At 42.3% G+C, this 15,686-nt stretch overlaps 1 protein-coding gene across 34 annotated transcripts in view; it reads right to left on the minus strand.

Moving 5' to 3' along the window:
• Window positions 1-15,686, minus strand: part of ptprdb (protein tyrosine phosphatase receptor type Db) — a 172,227-nt gene that overhangs the window by 155,166 nt on the left and 1,375 nt on the right. The window lies entirely within an intron of this gene.

Genomic DNA, 15,686 nt, shown 5'->3' on the forward strand with positions numbered 1-15,686 from the left:
CACCACATCACATCTTCTGATGAAGATGTCAGGCCTCTGACTTATTGTGAGTGTTAAATATAGAATATTTTAGCGCAAACATTTGGTGCAGCAATCTCAAATATTTAATTGAAACCAAATAAATATTAATTAACTGTAAGACTTAACTGTTTAAACTGCAAAGAAAAGCGCCACAATGAAGATCAAATATTAATTAACTGAGAGTAAAATTATTTGAATTGCAACCAAAAACTTTGGAGGTCAGACGTAGTAAACTGATTGAAAGCAGAACTATTTTCCCTGCAAACTAGGCCTAAGTCCTCTGAGATCTGAATACTGATAGGCACAGTTTTTAGTAGCCTATCAATTCTCCATTTCACATTGTTAACTCAAATATGAATAATGCCCAAAATTGTTATTTAGCGTTCTCTCATACTCTTTCTGGGCAAATCGTGTTCATTGTGAGCAGGAGCATTCTGAAGATGAGCCATGTTTTAATGACATGAGGTGTCCAGATTGTGCCGACAGTGCTGCCAGCATCGCTGTCACTGACAGACTAACATAGTGTGAACCTGACCACCAGTCACAGAGTGTACAAGCCTGACAATAAATTCATCGTGGTGTGATCACAGGGACGAAATTTTAATACTAAAAAGTCACTTTGCAAAACACAGTTGCAGACACTTCAAGTCATCTGTATGTTTCTTGTAGATTGACGTGCTGTGGTTAATGCAGACGGTTTCGTTGTATGGTCTGTGAATCTATAGCCTTGTGCTATGTAGCAACGTGCTAATCCTGCCGTTTACCTCAGAAGCGTCTAGACGGAGGAGCAAATTATTGCTGACATGATCACTTTGCAGAGTTGTAAAATCCTTCCTCAAAGGAGTATAAAGTGCTGTGCAGTGTCTTGTTGTATGATAAGCCTTCAATCTGGACTTCCTGGTTCCCATCTCATCTTCTCGCCAGTACCTGGAGCCTGACGCCCACACTAGTGCAGCCCCTAGTGTTGTTTTGATGCAGGGCTATTTTTGGCGCTTACAGGATGTGGAGCAGTAGCGCTTTATGAGCCATTTCTTGATAACACAGCAAATACAGATTTTTTTGCACTTAAATCTGTACATGAGACGACTGAAAGCGAAATTATTTTATAGTTGCATTGAATTAGAGATATTATTGATTCTATATGTTGACACACAATGTGTTTTTGGAACACCATATTTAGTTCTATATACAATTTAGGAATTGTTTTCTATCTACGTCTACAATCACTTAAAGGTGCTAAATGTGAGATTGGGAGCATTTCTGTTGCCTCTGCACAGCTCTCAACATGGCGATGGCTCATAGTTAACGGTGCTAACAGCGCTAACAACAATGGCAACACTGGTGACAGAATTAACAGGGGGAACCGGAGAGTTGGAGCTACGCTTCTGCAATTGCGCCGTCGGTCGGGACGGCGTTATCCGCTGTAACTGCTCTATGAGCGCCGTGCAGAGCGGCGTCCGTGAGCCAGTGGGGCACACTCACATGCACTAGTATGCCCTAAAAGCACCCACGGCAGGCCATGTCAACAGGGCAAGGAGAAGCTCTGATTACAACACACATGGAGGGGGAGTGACATCATTCTCTGCTCAGGTAGACATTACTCCTCCATATATTTACACAGCAAATAGTCACTGCTACATTAATGCTTTGGATATCATATAGAGCAGGGGTGTTCAAATTTTCCCCTTACAGAGGAGAAAAATTTCCAAGGACCCCCTCTTATCGTAACACAAATTAAGCATATGCTTAAAGCCCCCCTCCAGTCTATTTTTTGCATTTCTATGATATTTCATATTTATTTGAGTCATTTCCTGACTAAGTTTTTTTTTTTACAAATACCTTAATTTTATGCTCAAAGCTAAAAAAGAAGCATGTTGGTAAAACGGGAATATGACGTATGACTATAGTAAAAGCTGCAAGTCATACGTCATCCGTCAACACACTTGACACAACAAACTGACTGTCTCTCTCACTTGCCATTTGTACTCTTAGATGCCATTGAAACTATTTGTATTCGAAAACTTTTCAACCTAAATACTTCAGACCTTGATAGTGAAAAAGACATTTCATTTGGAATCAAGATAAGATAAGATAGGACACAAAGAATAATATTTGCAATGTTATGAAATGTTAATACCACTTATATACCTTTTAAACAGAGGGGGATTTCATTCAAATTGCATTAGCTCAGCTTGACAGCATTTATAGCCCACAATTCAAGTAACTGACCTTAAAAGCTTTCAGAAAATGAACAGTAGCAGCAAGACCGGCATAGTCCTAATAAATCCAGATATTTATAATTACCAGTCTAAAGCTGACTTTCAGTAAGTGCTTCAACTTAAAAATAATGAACTTATTGCCGTGTGTCACAATAATATCAGAGTTTCTATTTGCCCAAACCTGGTGAGTGGGAGTAATGGACACAATATACTTGTTTTATTGGCACAAATGGTCCCCATCTGTAGATTTGCAAGTTTTAATGATACAGCACAGCTTTCTCATTCATAGCAAATTATTTTGCGGACCACTTGACAGAGTGCCACGGACCCCTGGGGGTCCCTGGACCCCACTCGGAGACTCACTGGTATCGAGCACCTTTAACATATGCCAAAGTGGAATATGGATGATTCACTTTATTCTGATTTGGTTCCATTAGGGTAGCGTAGACTAAAACCCCTCAAATTCAGTTCACACTGTTGATCATATTACAGTATAGTGACTAATAAAGTTAGAATTACAGAGCAACAGCAATAAATGGCTGGCCCTCATAAGTATAGTAAGAATAACGTGTGTGTGTGTGTTGGTTGCTGTGATATATGTTCTGCTGTTGAGGCAGTCAGCCTGCTCTTTGAAGCTGTATGTGAGTGTGCTTCCTCTTGGGAGCCATTAAAGAGTGTGAATGGTCTTTTAGTGGGTTAAACACATTCACAGTGACCCTTCAGCCGCAACTTTTAACCCCTCACAAAACCCTCAGCTCTTAACCGCGAGAGAGGGAGTCGGTTTTAAAACAAGAACGTGGGATCCGCAAATCTTCGCATCTACCGAGGAACGCAAATTGGTTTCTGAGTGTGAATGCAACTTTCACCTAGAACTGACAGCATGAGTTCATTTGTTTGTGTCTGTAACTGTGTGAGTTTATGTTTAGGAAACTGAGAAAAAGCAAGAGAGAACGGAGAGTCAGTTATATCTGAGGGTAGAGCAATTCTGCCAAACTATATTCAGAGACTGTTTTAAGAAACATAGTGTAGCCTCTCTTTCTATTCTATACTCTCTTCACATTGTTCTTACGCCATCTCATTCTATGTTCCCCCTGCATAATCTTCACTTTCTCATCCCTTTCTTTACCTTCATCCTCTGATTCCATTTCCTCTCTCCCCCCGTCATCTCCCTGTGTACTGCTCTATCTCCCATCTGCTTCTCCCTCTCCCCCCCCACCATCCCTTCATCGCTTTCCTTTCGTCTCGACACCTGACAGAGACAGGATCCAGCAGTAAATCTCCTAAAGCACAGTCATCTACCAGCGTTCACACCACAAAGGAGAGAGAGAGAGAGAGAGAGAGAGAGCAAGCGGGGAGCAAGGGAGAGGGAGACACTGAGTGTTAGTTTGTCGAGGAGGAGAACAAAAGATACAAGATAACAAAAAGACAAACAGACACAAAATGGCCCGAGACGCAGGCGGTGGCGAGGGGTGAAACAGACACTGATGGAGGTGCTAAAAGAGTGATGGAAGGGAAGAGACAGTGAGGGAGGGAGATAAAGACACAAGCTTTCACATAACTCACACACACTGTAGACGCCGGTAGTCCATCCATGCACACACACACACACACACACACACACACACACACACACGGTGGCAGGATGAGCAACATGATGAAGATCCCCCCCGGGCCAGAAGACATTCTTCCTAACCCAGCAGAGTTGGACATGTTGGGCAGAAAAGCTTCAACTTATAGAGGACCACCACTCAGCACTCGACGCCTCACTTTAAGATACGTGTGTGTGCATATATGTGTACGGATATGCTCGTGTGAGCCAATGTAACAGCGCCATCTTTCATATTTGTGTTTTTGCAACACGCAAATTCGTCCTTGTGCACAAATCTACACTCACATTCATTTCTGTGTACTTGGGATTGTGTTTCCGTGTGTGTGTGCGTGTGTGTGTGACAGCGGGCCGGGCAGAGTGTCCATAGCCGGTGGTTTATGGCTGCTGAGGTCTGATTACATTGGTGCGACTGGAGGGGTGAGCAGACTGGTGGTTCTATCTGTCTTCTGTGTGGCTGAATGAACAGACACACAGCGAATGGAGATGGCTCAGCCAGAGACACTTGGCCTGCCTCCCAGAGATCTCACAGGGATACAGCCACATAATGGATTCACACCAGAAAATGCACCCGATTCATACTTGATTCGCGAGTTCCACGTCTGTCATTGAATTTTGATTATTATTTAAGTGGAAGGTGTTGAGCCGCGGTGGGCGGGGAGCTGTGAAATAAAGGATGTGCTTTTCACATGTGTAAATCCATATATTACCACATTTATTACACTTGTTTCGAAATGCTTCTCACAAGCGCAGCGATCCCCTAAAATCAAATTAGAAGGAATCTTTTTATATAATAATAATTCATCATTCTGCACTTATAGGAGTGTTTTAGCGAGCTGCCAGTATTGTCAGAAGCCGATAAGTCCTGATTTATGCTGCTGATCCTGAAGAACATGACCTGAATGTACTTGTTGGAGAATTAAATTTCACAAGTCAGTTGTATGGACGGGTACGCAATATATATCTTACTGCTTTTTTAAACTGTGATCCAAAATGATGGGAGTACCCTACCAAAAGGTATAAGAGATGCTGGTTCTCTGAATATTTTTAAACGACAGTGGAAACCTGTTTATTTAATTTAGCTTTATTATTATTTTTTTTATTTTTTTTTTTACTAATTCTCTAATTTTTATTATTCTTAATAGTCTTTTTAATATGTTGCATTTTCCCTTTCTTTTGTAAAGCAATTTCAGCTACATCTCTTGTATGAAAAGTGCTCTATACATAAATATATTATTATTTATTATCAAGTAAATAGCTCCCACTGTGATGCACTGCTGGTCACCCCGACACCCTTTCCTGTTCTATGTATAGTATAAAACCTCCAAAACTACTATTCTATTCTATTTGTGTTGGTATTTGATTACTATGGAGGCCTATCATGGGTATATCAGTATGAATGTTGGCAGATATGCAAAAACACATTTCATCAGAATTTTTATAGGTTACATTTTATGTTTATTCAACCCCTGCTTTCTTTAGAGCGGCAACTAATAATTATATTAATTATCGATTAATCTGCTAATTATTTCCTCAATTAATCAATTAATAATTTTCGCAATAAAATGTCTTGTTTTGTCCAACAAACTGTCCAAAATCCAATAATATTCCATTTATCGATAAGAAAACCAGCAAATATTCACATTGAGAAGTTGGAACCAGAACGTTTTGGCATAGTCAAAATCATTAATGGATTATCAAAATAGTTGCCGATTAATTTTCTGTCAAACAATTGATCAATTCATTCAACTTAAAAATATTTTTGATGTATTTGCGTTTTCATTCTAAACAACATTATTATATTCACAATTTAATTCCACGGAAATTTGCGGTTCAGAATGACTCTCAGGACATATCGTTTTTCATTAACGGTCAAATTTAAGAATCTTTTGATGATGGTCAATGTTGGTTTATCGTATCACAATCTTGGCAGCAGATTGTAACATCCTGTAATGTTGTCTCAAGGTCAACAAGAGCCTCCACTGAAGGGAACTGTTACGTTAAACTTGCTTCTTTTTCATTTAGCGCAGCCTTTACCACTTAGTATCAGACAGTGAGGTACTTTTATACACTTTCATTCTAGTTAGAAAAGAAATATCAGAGGGATTGTCAGACTTGCTGTCACTGAACTAGGCTATGCTGTATTGAAATGAAATGTTGAAAAGTGTTAAAGCTTACTGATGTTAGTGCAGTTAGTTGGGTACATTTGTAGTTTTCAATTTGTCTGTAATAAAGATGACTTGCTGTGTTTGTTTTGGGGCAAAAACGTTTAATTCGGTACAACTGTTAAATATTTTACAGCGTCAATCGGTGTATCATTGAAAATTAGCTTTCAGCTATCTACTGCAATAAATGTATTCTGCATTGTCCTTGTTAAGTCAACAATAAAAAATAAGTATGTCAAATTGTTTACATTATGTAAAAAAAAGAATATCGGCTCATATATATATATATATATATATACTTTTAAGTCAATATCATCTTTAAAAATCCCATTTCTACTCCAGTCTAATTAAGTCAATTCTTTGCTCTGAAGAGTCTGATCTTTATATAGAATGAGGCAGTGTTTTCAGGTGCTCTTGCCTAATGATAACCACGGTGGCTTTATATAATACACAGAGGGATAAGGCAGAGGTAGCATGCTTTATCTTGTGACTGTAAGTGTGCACTAGTAGGAAGCCCGCTGAGAGAGGGAGAAGTGACAGAGAGGAGGGAGGGGAGAGAGGTGGAGACGGTGAGGGAGAGAGGGAGGGGAGGTATGGCAGAGAACAGGAGGCTAGATGTTGTTACATTTATTGAGAGGGAGCTAAGCCCTTTGTGCTGTGGGAATTTGAAGAAGAGAGAAGAGAAGGGACAGAAAGGGGGCCGGTAGATGGCTGTGCATGCGAGAGCGACACTGTGAAAGATGAGATATAAGGAGGAAAAGAAGACAAAATAAATAGACACGAAACCCAAAACGATTTAGAGCAGGAGGGTGAAAGATGGAAAAGAGACAGCGAGAGACAAGAGGAAGAGGTGGAGAGATGGACAGTGATGTATAGGTGTGCTGGGCAGCCCAGAACAGTGCATACAGCGCAGGGTTACTCCCAAGTGTGTGTCGTGTATGGAATTAGAGAGAACAATGTGGCGTAAAGCGATGAGGGAGTCCCAGATGTCTGATGCTCTTTCTGTTCACTTCCACTATATCGGGAAGAATATAGGCCCCATTCAGAGTAGTCATTTTGACATTGCAGGGTAAACACAGGTGTAATTAAAAGGGCTGGGACGATACAAGTATCACGATACTTGGGTGCCAATTCGATATGTATTGCTATTTTTAAGTATTGCGATTCAACATTACGATTTATTGCGTTTTTTGTTAACTTTTTTAACACTAGACCATGGGAAAAAGTTGAATCATACACTTCTGGGGACTTTTCCTTTGGAAAATATCTGAATTAATACAGTAAGAATGTTTGATATTCAGCATGCATGTAGTCTGAGATGTCCTGAAGTCAAATATATCAGTTCCCTTTGTTAACACCTTATTTTGAAAAACACATAGTCACACGTGTATACTTCCACTAACTTCGCCAAGTGCATCGCTAGCTCTCCCATCAACACAGTTGTAGCGTCGGCCGATTTGATCACCGAGATGAGTTACCACGATACGATAACGTTTCCTGTCCATGACAGAGTGAGCATGCAGCTTTAGCCATGATGTCTAGCTCTGCTTTTCCTGGCAATGTGTGAAACCCAAAGTGTTTCCATACTTTACTGTATGTGTAGTGTTTAGCACATTGGATTTAAATGTGAGGGTACAGGTCGTATCCTCCGCTGTTTTCTACTTTTCCTTTCGGCTCACAGCGGCCGGCAGCTGTTTGTTTTGGTTGATGGCTACGGAACGGATATGACGTCACGTTACTCAGACTACAACAATAAAAGCGGTAACTTCCTTTTACCTCTGCATAAGCTCAAATGAAGCAAATATATCAATTCTGGCATTAAAAAATCTATTTCAAAATCGTAAAAAAAAAAAATTGCGATACATAGATGAATCAATTTTTTCACCACCCCTAGTAATTAATAAAATTACTTATGGCCCTGTTCCATTTAGGTAAGCCAGGGCCCTGGTATTGTGCATGCTGTTTCAACGGGATGGCTGTGACACACTAAATAGAATAGCACCATGATTAATTTGAGCAACTTCACCTGTGTTTACCCGGCTATGACATGTCAAAATCACCCTCAGCCGGTCACCACAGTGTGTGTTTGTGTTTAAGAGAGTGGCACACACAAAAAAATCCCCAAAAAAGAGAATGACAGAAGTAGGGAGCAAAAGAGAGAAAAAAGAGGAAGATAATGAGGGGGGAAACTTGTGTGTGTGTGCACGTGCGTTAATGTGTGAATGCATGTGTGCACGTGAGTGGTGTGTGTTTGTATAACGGAGTGCACATGAGTGTGTATCTGATTTTATGTGAATCCTAAATGTGGATGAAAACCAAGGCTTTAGGTTTTTAATCAGCCCCATCTGAGCGCTGTATGGGGACTCTGAGAAGCTTTCATGTAGAGTTTCTCTTTCTCTCTCACACACACACACACACACACACACACATACACACACACACACATACACATGCACACACACTCAGCATCCCCTCATGCCTTCTGTTCTAAATTTACACCTAACATGAGAACAGAAGAACGGGGGAGGAGGCAAGGAGGAGCAAGGCAAGGTAAGGGAGTGAAGAAGGAGAGTTAGAGGAAGAGAGGCAGAGGACAGAAGTATGGAGATAGTGGGTGAGTGGAGGGGGGAGGAAAAGTGCATAGGAAACAAGCACAGGAGAGGTGAAAGAAGAAGTGTGGATGGTAATGATGAAGAAGCAAAAGAGGAACAGATGAGACGAGAGGAGCCAAATTTGATTTAGACAGCGGGCAAGAGAGATGGAGGAAGGAAAGGAAGGAGGGAGGGACGGAGAGAGTTAGATAGACAGGGAGAGAGGGAGGGAGGGAGAAGGACAGCGGTATATTAGTCAAGGTGTCCAGTCTATGTATTGCCTGCTGTGCAATACCACCCCTCTGATTTACTCTGCCGAGTGACTGATGAGAGGGAGGACGAGAAGGAGGGATGCAAGGATGAAGGGATGAGAGAGGAGGGAGGTCTCGCAACGAGCGTTTAGGCCAAATTAACGGCACCTCATAAATTAGACTAACAGCCAAAGTGGAGGGGCAGGAGGGGAGGGGCTGTGGACGAGTGGGGGTGTGTGTGTGTGTGTGTGTGTGTGTGTGTGTCGCCGTGTACACAAGTAAGTATGTGTTGTGCATGTATGTGAATGATGACATGTCAAGAGCGAACAATTTGAAGCAGTGCAAACAGATTACTCTCTGATAAAGTAGCGATATCCAGCCGCTCACTCATACAAACACAATCTTCCCTTGATTACCGCACGCACTGAAGCATTTTCTCCTGCATGATGCGCTCATAAACTGAAACAGCGGGGAGACTGTACACATCGAGGATGCCGAATTTAAGTCTACGCACCTTTTTTTCACTCGTGGAGCGTTCTCACTTTTCTATCCTTGCACGAAACCCAGTTAATGTGATTTTGACATAGAAAAAAGATTTGGACATATCTGAATGCAACCATGTCTGATAAAAATGACATTGAGATACAACTAAGTAATGCTTTTAAGGGTTTGCTTAGGCAACTGGTTAATGTTATAGGGAAAGGTAGTAGTCGTAGGTTAAATGTTGAAAAAGTAAACGCTGAATTGAAGCTGACTTGAGACAGATTGCATTGATTTTTTCAGTATTTAACCACAATCTTTCCCTCACGTTAAGTGGCCTAAACATAACAACATGTAGGACACAGGACACAAATCCCACTCTCAAGTCCCGTATGCTTCGTATGCCCAATCATCTTCTCTCTCTCTCTCTCTCTCTCTCTCTCCCTCTTTCCTCTCTTCATGAATTGGAAAAAACACAGAATCTAATCCAGGCAGAAATTACATTTCCCCCGTTTGGCAAAGCAATTAGAAGTATCTAAACATATTTTGTAGGATACGGGGTTAGCCAGATGAGACCTCTGAGTTTACACAAGGCTCCATACAAATGTTATTCTCTTCTAGATAACTCTTTATATACTGTATGTTTTCTGTTACTGGTCACGCTGCACATAGCATAAATCCTCCCCTGCGAACATTGTTTATGTTACTCCCTTTAAATCCTATAGAAATGTTAACTCTGTTAGAAGTGCAGGCACTTGCCGATCGCTGTGTGATTACAGCAGTGCTTGACTGAGTGAGATACTAATACAAACACACACACAAACACACACACACACACACACACACCCACACACCAATCTTGGCAGCGTGCAGTTGATGCTCAGAGTGATTAAAGTGGCGTGCCTCTGAGTGTGTCACCTGGGTGCTGCTGTATCTTAAATCAGGACAGTGGGACTCAGATTGGGTATTGACTGGCCTGCAGAAGTCTCCATCCATCATGCTGAGAAACGATAGCACAGAGGCAGCCCTGATGTACCCATATACCACCGATGTTGCTCGCTGGCTGGTTGAGGTGACGTAAGGTTAGGGTTATGACACCGCCTGTTATTTATGTTGCATGGTAAGCAGGCGGGGAGGCGCGTCTCGCGGGCAGATGTGGACTGACAGGCGATGCGTCTGCCCGCCGAGATATGGATGAACACGCGTTCAGAAGCTAACACAAAGCCAGGCGCACCTGTGACAAACACGGGCTGACAGACACATATGCTGAGACGTGCAGCACTTATCGCAAGAGATAAGACTTCTTTTTTTCTGTCCCTGTCCTGTTGTCTCTCACTCTCAGTGACACGCACACAAAGACAAGCGCACACACGCAGATGTACCACTCTGTTTTGAGGGCCTGAGCAGCATCTTTTGACTGTGTGCCTAATGATAATAAATGAGCCATCATGGGTGGGGAGGGAGGCACTAAGTCATCCCCTTCATCGACAGGAGGAAGACTGGGAGCCCCAAGGTCACCCCACTGTCAGCATCACTCTCCCTAACGACTCCTCTCGCTCTCGCACGTACACGCATGTGCGCATACAGTACGTACGCACGCACGCGGACAAAGTGGCACAAAGTGCACCGTGCCATGTTCACAGTCACGCACAAATGCACACACCAGAGACCACCTGGAGAAAAACCTACTTCAAGATACTCGGATGTATTTATCTTCTGGATTGTTTTTGTTTCAAGAAGTGTCGGTATCTGCCACTAGGTGAGGGTAATTTCACATTTTCAAATGGTAACGTCACTTCTTCGGAGGGTTATATTGAGGATGCGTGCCGATCCCTCTAATTCAGTGGTTGCCCACCTCTTTGGCATGAAGCTACTTGCAAACATGCATCACAGGTTACACATGCTGGCAGTTCAACCAAAGAATGATCATCACAGAAGAGCTTTTAGGGGCTGAAGAAGTTAGAACAATCCAGTATTTCACAATTAGGAAAGGTCAGAAAGAAGTTCTATAACAGAAATGTTTTGTTTTTTTCTTGCTAATCATCTTGCAACCCTTCAGATTCATCCCCCGGTTGCAAACCAGTATTCTAATTTTTAGATAAGTTTCTCAAAAGAGGAGAAAACTCACTATAAACCATTAATTGGCAATGATTTGCTTGTTACTCTTTAAGGCTTCAGCACCCCTGCACTTGTGCTCTCACCCTGAACAGAGTACAGAATATCACCAGCCAGCCTTTCCCTTTAGCAAAACAGCACCGGATCAGATCAGCCGAGGAAGACGAGCATTGCATAACTGAAACATGTCTTTATAAACCCCCCCTGACCCTCCTGATTCCTGGTCCTCTCCCTAATGAGCTGCCATGCACTGTCATCTCTCAGAGGCACAGATCTGGATTCAAATCCGAAGAAGGGGGGGGTGGGGGGTGAGCCAAGTAAATTCCTCCAGTCAAGAGACACAAACTAAAAGGAGTCCAAAGCGGTGAATGTTATTAATGCTGTACTAAAAGTGTAAGTTTGTGGGAGAGAGCGAGAGGAGGCATCAGAAGATGCGTTGGAGAAACGAACAGGAAGGTAACGCCTTCACTTTCAACTGTGGGAATTCTTTTCACACACACACACACACACACACACACATGTATAGATTACACATGCACACATGCATGTATGGGCACACACACACACACGCACAGGTTGCAAGTTTAGACTGGAGCTGTGGAAAGCTAATTTGCACCACATTGAAATGCATCTCAATTAAAGAGAAACACATCGAGGTGCCAGGGGAGGAGAGAAGAGAGAGATGTGAGAGAACGGGAGGGAGGAACGGGGTGTGAAACAGATAGTGTGTGAGAGTATGAGAGTAATAAAAAGGAGGGAGGGGGGGTGAGCTCAACTGTATTTGGCAAGGAAAGAAGGGAGGGAGAGAGAAAGAGAGGGGGGAGAGAGAGAATGTTTTCATCTCCCTCTCTTGGAAAAACATCTCATTTTGGGATGAATCAGATTTAGAAAGGGTGTTAGGAGGTTGAGGCGCAGCTAAAATCCTAACTAACTTCAACCTCGTTATCACCAGCTCTTTGGTTTGGTGCCAGCACACCAGGGCTGTCCCTGCTAAAACTGTGTGTGTGTGTGTGTGTCTGTGGGTATGTGTGTGTCTGTACTCGGATATTTTAAGCCCAAGGCCATGTACTGTATATGACAGAATGGGTGGATATGTCCAAGACACAATAAGGTCCTACCTGCATCGGTGTGTTTTTGGTGTTGTTCAGAATGTGTTGTCATACATTTTTTTGAGTACATTAAGTGCGTTATGTGCCCGTTATGTGCGGTTTAGTAAGTGTGCATCTGAGAGAACAAACAACAACCGGAGGAAAGAAGAAAAAAAAACACACGCACACACACACTCACAATCTGTCACATGGAAATATCAGGATTGGCTTTGTGTGCCGCTACCATTTTGCACGGACTGTCATGTTCTTAAGACTGTGATGATGCTGCCAGCCCACCATCTCAACAACAACACCAAATACAAGTCGATCCATTCTTTCATGCTGTCAAAAGATACTCAACTTGTCTGCTTCTTGCGAGAGCCCCCTTAACCCGATGTTTGCCTCTGTTCCAACAGAAGCCGTGCAGCTCTTATGAGTGAAGAGCGTTCTGGGAAACTGAGTCCTTTTGATCTTATTCTGATGTAAAGATGTAGCGCCCTGCTCCTTACTGCAGCACTGTGACACCATTAGCACGGTGATGCAATGCACCTAGCTACCTACTCTATTATCAGAATATGATATCTTATGAAAATGTGTTATTTTTCATGCGTTCTCCTACGAATGTCCAGCAACACAAGCGGTCAGTGCGCCCGCGCAAGCTCCTGCAGTGCAGAACCTGTTTAACCAACAAAAGTACTTGGTTAGGTTTAAAGGATCGTGGTTTGGGTTAAAATAAGTACGTTTGTTATGTAACTTGCCTATGTGGTGTTAAGTATGTAAGTTATGTAACAAAGTAAGGTAAAATAAGTCAAAGTTGACTTTTGGTTTCACATGAACAGCAGTCTCCTGGGTGAAAGTCCGGTGTTTGTAAGACCCGTCTATCCACCGCAACCTCCTTACATGGACTCTAACACTCTTTACACTATGTCACCTGACTTCCTTAGAGGCAGCCCTGCATGTCCAGGGTCACGATTACAAGGGTTCAAAACATTCTCATCCCAACACCACCAACTCGTCCCTTGGCGTCACGTTAGGTTTAGGTAGGGATGCACCACTACTGGATCGGACATCGGGCCGATACTGACTCAAAAAGCTTGATTGGATATCGATGGATATACTATATACATTATATACTGGAATTTTAATTCCTAATTAAGTTTTGACCAATTTGTTGCTGCATTAAAAAGGTTTACACTTGAAGTGTAATTCCTGTTCATTTGAAATTTTTTTATTGCAATAATTGCATTATTTTTATTTTTATATTATTTTAATAATAAATAACAATTCAATAAAAATATCTAGATATATTTGTTACATTTAGTTTTACAAAGTTAGGAAAGCAATGTTTTAGTCAAGCCTGATGTTGCCTTACACATAAAATAATGGTCTCAGTCACTTCCACACAGTGAGGCATACAGCTTATTAATTAAACACTGGTATCGGATCTATACTCGGTATCGGCTGATAACCAAAGCCCAGGTATCGCTGTCGGTATCGGGATTGAAAAAGTCGGATCAATCCATCCCTAGATTTAAGCAACAAAACCACTTAGTTAGGTTTAGGAATAAACTACAAGGTTGGGCTTTAAACTACCACCTTTGAATAGTGAAAATGAAACCAAACGTTGTGAACACGGGACACGAATGAACAGCTGATTGTAACGTGAAAGTGAAACTTAATGCACGGGACACAAACAGCGGTCTCCTGGATGAAAGCCTTGTGTTTGTTGGACCCATCCACCTCCCCTCCAGTCCACCCTTACAGAGTGTCTATTTGCTCTTTAAGCCACGTCACCACACTCCTGGCACACTTTCCCTGAGTGTTTACTGTTACCGCAATGATGGGTTTACATTGTAGTTAATGGAAATCGTGGTGCGTCTCATACAGGCGTTAAAGGGTGCCTTGTGCGGCGGTATCAAACGCTGACGGCCATGACAAAGCGTTGGCATTTGATGCCCTGGGAATGAAAACGGGCTTGTGGGTTATATACTAATTACAGTGCATTACTTTTCGTAGGTATAAGTAGGAACAGTGAATGAAAGCAGCCTGTATTAAAAGCCAGAGCAACACTGTCATCATCATCATCATCATCATCTTGCCTGCCATCAGCGACACCGTGTCAGCACATCATCTGAGAATACATCATCTCATTTTCACCTGACAAAAAATTGATGGGGGTGGCCGAGGCTAAATGATTGGTTCGTTGCATGATTGCCATGGCCATGTCTACAATTAGGGTCAAAATCTCTACTGAAACATCTGTGTGAGTCACAGACCGAAATCCATCTGAGGAGAGTACAGGAGGTAAATTGAGGAGGGATGACATGGGACACTCTCCAAATGAAATACATTTCCTGTGATATCTTACTACTTTTAACTTTAATGTGGCCAGAAACACGAGATAAATTGTGATTATTAAGTATCCACCGGTAGCGCTTCAGCTTTTTTGGGCCACTGCAAATACCTGAGCGGAGATAGATGGTGCATCCTCAACTGATGTCCAGCAAATGTTTCTCTCATGCTACCTGAGTTATAAGCCGCCCCTCATTTGCATTTCAAGTCTGTGGTCTTGTTTGGTCAATCCTCTTAGCCCCTTGTTTTGTCTTTAAGTCTGCATAGCTAAGCTAAAATAAGCAGTGGCCTTTCTTTCATATAAATCTCATGCTGGTGACAAGCATGTCAAAGCCGGAAGAACCAACTGTGTATCAGTGAAGGCCCTGACAGCTAAATATATAAATATATAAGCTAAAAGAAAAACTGCTTACATGGGTTTTCCTCTTCGCCCCCAATACTTTGAGTTAGCATAATCTCTCTCTCTCTCCCTCTCTCTCTCTCTGTCCCTCTTTTCTTTTTGCTCACTTATTCTTTCCTTGCGTACACATGACTGAGCAGAGCTGACACACACACACACACACACACACACACCAAACCGAGACACACACTTTTTTTCCTGGGGTCCATGCTTCACAATGACGGCCCCATACTGTACATGGACAATAAAACACATCAGCAAACTACTCAGGCAACCTCTCCGGGCACTCCATCATGTCCTCGGTGTCTTAACGGCGTCTCAATCTGCCCTTGATGACACCGCTTATGAGCCTTTAAGCGGCCCTCTGTTGTTGTTGCATGCCGGGCTGACAGATCGAG

The sequence above is a fragment of the Sebastes umbrosus genome, chromosome 3 (genome assembly GCF_015220745.1).
Source record: "Sebastes umbrosus isolate fSebUmb1 chromosome 3, fSebUmb1.pri, whole genome shotgun sequence".
In the NCBI taxonomy this organism is placed as follows: domain Eukaryota; kingdom Metazoa; phylum Chordata; class Actinopteri; order Perciformes; family Sebastidae; genus Sebastes; species Sebastes umbrosus.